A 4,532-nucleotide genomic window follows, 5' to 3' on the forward strand; every position below is an offset into this window, starting at 1 on the left:
ATGTCCAACGAGCGGCGAAACAGCAGAAAACCAGACAATCTTCTACGCGGGGCCAAGAGAAATCCGATTCCCCACATCCCGATTCACAAGCATGGCTGCCAGTTCCTATGCTCGGTGGGGAACCCCTGCGAAACGACGCCTCTGTAAGGGATTATAACGGCGGCATAGGGTGTCATGTGGCCTCGGCCATAGAGGAGGCCTTGTTGCTCCCAAAGGATATGGCCGAGCTAAAGAATGTGAGGAAGAATCAACTCATCCTTGACAATAAACGATATTTGGGCATGGTGGGAAGCTATCTTTTATACTGCTTCATTCTGTGACTGCTACTCACTAATGCGTACTTTTCATTAACTATAACACTAACTCACCCCCCCCCCTTTTATTTTTTACAGATCATCCAAAATACCTTCAAGCTAGATGAGATGCTTAATGCTTGTTCTAACCAGCTAGATGGTGAAAGGAAAAGAAGGGTAATGGCTGTTCAGACCTTGTCCAAATCTGAACAGGATCTAACCGTCGCAAGGAAAAAGCTACTGGTCGAGGAAGAAGCTCGCAAGAGTGCTGAATCGTCATCAGAAGGCTACCAGAAGCAGGCCGAGGAACAGGCCAAGCTTCTGCGCGAGGCGAATGCCGAGCTGAAGAAGACTCAGGAGCAAGTTCTTGTTCTTAAGAAGCATCTAGAAGAAACTCAGAGGTTAAGGGAGAGAGCTGAAAAGCTTAAAGAACAAGCCGAGAAAGCAAAAATCGAGTCTGAGAAGGCAAAGGATGAAGCCGAGCAGAGGGGCTACGAAATCGGGATAGCTGAAACTGAGAAAGCGTTAAGAGCCGAAGTTCCAGAGGTTTGCCGTATTTTCTGTGCGAGAACCTGGAGCGAGGCTCTTAACCGCGCTGGGGTTGAAGCCTCATCTGAACTACGTAAGCCAGAGAACGTATACTACCCCGAAGCGATACGCCCCTCCGCTCCTCAACCACACCAAGCTGATATTCCAGCCCCAGCTATTAACCCCGGCGAGGAGGTTTTACCTCGCACCTCCTCTCCAGGAGCTTCCCCAAGCAAATCCATCACTGCTTCGAAGACCTATACGGTCTCACAGGGTTTTCAACAAGAATTGGACTCTACAGTTCAATCGGCTGGGGGCATCATCAAAAAGTAAAAAGATAGAAACTGCTTTGTAATTTTAGTTTAGACACTTAATAGAGGACTTTCTTGCTTACTTTCTTATCATTCTAATGGTTCTAAGTTATCTTTACACTTACTTACTTTGTCGTCGTAATTTTGGATGGATTTATTTCAGACGCCTCTTTCATTGTACGCCAATCTTGCATTTGAAGCTCTCTCTTTCTGACTCCTTAACGAATGTTCATAAGGCATTACTTTTACTAGGATTATGATTTAGAAAAACTCATCACCACTTTTTCTGCCGTTTAATAATTCAATGCACAACTTAGCAGGTAAGTTTCTACCGAATTAGTGGTCTAAGAATTTGACATAACATAGTTTCTGTTTAGCAATTCAGTATGAATGACAGGATGTTAATTTCCACTAAGTTTGCGGTCCTGGGACCTGGCATAACTCGGTTTCTGTTTAACGATTAAGTATGAATGATAGGATGTTAATTTCCACTAAGTTTGCGATCCAAGGACCTGGCATAACTCAGTTTCTGTTTAACAATTCAATATGAATGATAGGATGTTAATTTCCACTAAGTTTGCGATCCAAGGACCTGGCATAACTCAGTTTCTGTTTAACAATTCAATATGAATGATAGGATGTTAATTTCCACTAAGTTTGCGATCCAAGGACCTGGCATAACTCAGTTTCTGTTTAACAATTCAGTATGATAGGATGTTAATTTCCACTAAGTCTGCGATCCGAGGACCCGGCATAACTCAGTTTCTGTTTAACAATTCAGTATGATAGGATGTTAATTTCCACTAAGTTTTGCGATCCGAGGACCCGGCATAACTCAGTTTCTGTTTAACAATTCAGTATGATAGGATGTTAATTTCCACTAAGTTTGCGATCCGAGGACCCGGCATAACTCAGTTTCTGTTTAACAATTCAGTATGATAGGATGTTAATTTCCACTAAGTTTTGCGATCCGAGGACCCGGCATAACTCAGTTTCTGTTTAACAATTCAGTATGATAGGATGTTAATTTCCACTAAGTCTGCGATCCGAGGACCTGGCATAACTCAGTTTCTGTTTAACAATTCAGTATGATAGGATGTTAATTTCCACTAAGTCTGCGATCCGAGGACCTGGCATAACTCAGTTTCTGTTTAACAATTCAGTATGATATGACAGGATGCGGAAATCATAGAATGCATATTTGACGTAAGTTAAAAGAGAATATTTGAATTAAAACTTCTTTACTAATAATAATACCTTCTGAGATTATTTACATTCCAAGGATGGAGTACAGGTTTTTCGTCTAGATCCTCTAGATAATAAGCCCCTATTCCAGCTACAGAAGTAATTCGATACGGTCCCTCCCAATTGGGTCCCAGTTTTCCCCAGCTTGGATTCTTAGTGGCCCCCAGGACCTTTCTTAGCACCAGGTCGCCTATGGCTAATGGCCTCATCCTCACATTGCTATCGTAGCACTGCTTGAGTTTGTGCTGGTAGTAAGCTAGCCGAACCATCGCGCTTTCCCTCCGTTCTTCAATCAGGTCTAAACTTTTTTCCAACATCGCATCATTATTACTCGAAGAGAATGCACTGGTCTTTAATGTCGGGAATCCAGTTTCCAGCGGAATAACGGCCTCGGCTCCATAGGTCATGGAGAAAGGAGTTTCTCCCGTCGAACGCCTGGGCGTTGTCCGATACGTCCAAAGCACATGTGGGAGTTCCTCCACCCATCTTCCTTTCGCGTCGTCTAGTCTCTTCTTAAGCCCATGGACAATGACTTTGTTAACAGCTTCAGCCTGCCCATTGCCTTGCGGATAAGCTGGAGTGGAATATCTGTTTCTTATTCCCAGTTCTGAACAGTAATTCCTAAAGGCATTGCTATCGAACTGGAGCCCGTTGTCCGAAACAAGAGCTCTTGGGATTCCAAATCGCGTAACAATGTTCTTCCAGACAAACTTCTTCACATCTATGTCCCGGATGTTCGCCAAGGGTTCAGCCTCAACCCATTTGGTGAAGTAGTCTGTGCCGACCAGCAGGTACTTCTTGTTTCCTATAGCTTTAGGAAAAGGGCCGACGATGTCTAGCCCCCATTGTGCAAAGGGCCAAGGACTTGAGAGAGGGTTAAGAACTCCTCCAGGTTGGTGGATATTCGGAGCATATCTTTGACACTGATCGCACTTCTTAACGTACTCCTGCGCTTCTTTCTGCATATTCGGCCACCAATAACCTTGCGTCAGTGCTCGGGATGACAGGGATCTTCCTCCTGTGTGGCTTCCACAAATACCCTCATGCAATTCTTCCAGGATTAATTCTGCTGCCTCGGGAGACACGCAGAGCAAGTATGGCCCAGAGAAGGACCGTCTATATAGCTTTTTATCTTCGGATAACCAGTACCGAGGTGCTCTCCTTCGTATTTTCTCAGCTTCTACCTTATCTTCGGGCAGCACATCACTGTCGAGAAATTTTAATATAGGGTCAATCCAGCACGGCGTCAAACTAGCTTGACGAACTTGGCAAATCTCCTTTTCTGGTGAAGTGGGAGTATGCAAGTCTTCCACGATAATTACCCGAGGGAAATTTCGTGCTGAGGAGGTGGCAAGGGTCGCTAAGGAGTCCGCGTGGGTATTCTCGCCTCGTGGAATATGTAATACGTCGAACGACTCGAACTCTGTTCGCATATGCCTAACCCGGTTCAGATACCCTTGCATTCTCGGGTCTCTGGCCTCCAACTCTCCAGTCACCTGGCCAACGACCAGCTTCGAGTCCGAGAACAGTTTTACTGCCTTTCCACCCATTTTACGGACCATACTCATTCCCATTATCAGAGCTTCGTACTCTGATTCATTGTTAGTAGCTGAGAACCCCAGCCTTAGCGACTTCTCAATGATGACCTCTTCGGGAGATATCAGGACCAATCCCAGTCCAGCTCCCCGTTGGTTTGCGGCCCCATCCACATATGCCCTCCATACCGGCCCTCCTGGCGCGGATATTATGCCAACCGATTTTTCATCCATGTGTTCTTGACTCCTACTAACTTCCTCAGGGCACTCAGCGAATTCCGCTACTAGATCGGCGAGTACTTGACCCTTCACAGAAGTGCGGGGCATGTATTTGATGTCAAAAGCACCCAGAATCGTTCCCCACTTGGCAATTCTGCCGGTATAGTCAGCACTTCTAAGTATGGATTTGAGAGGCAATTGGGTCAAAACAACTACAGTGTGAGCTTGAAAATAGTGTGGGAGTTTACGTGTCGCATGGACGACCGCCAGTATGGCCTTCTCCAACGACAGATATCTCACCTCCGCTTCATGGAGGGATTTACTTACATAATATACCGGCCTCTGGACGCCATTGTCTTCTCGCATCAAGACAAAACTGACTGCGTGTGGAGCTACCGCCA

Source organism: Quercus lobata, chromosome 2, assembly GCF_001633185.2.
Source record: "Quercus lobata isolate SW786 chromosome 2, ValleyOak3.0 Primary Assembly, whole genome shotgun sequence".
In the NCBI taxonomy this organism is placed as follows: domain Eukaryota; kingdom Viridiplantae; phylum Streptophyta; class Magnoliopsida; order Fagales; family Fagaceae; genus Quercus; species Quercus lobata.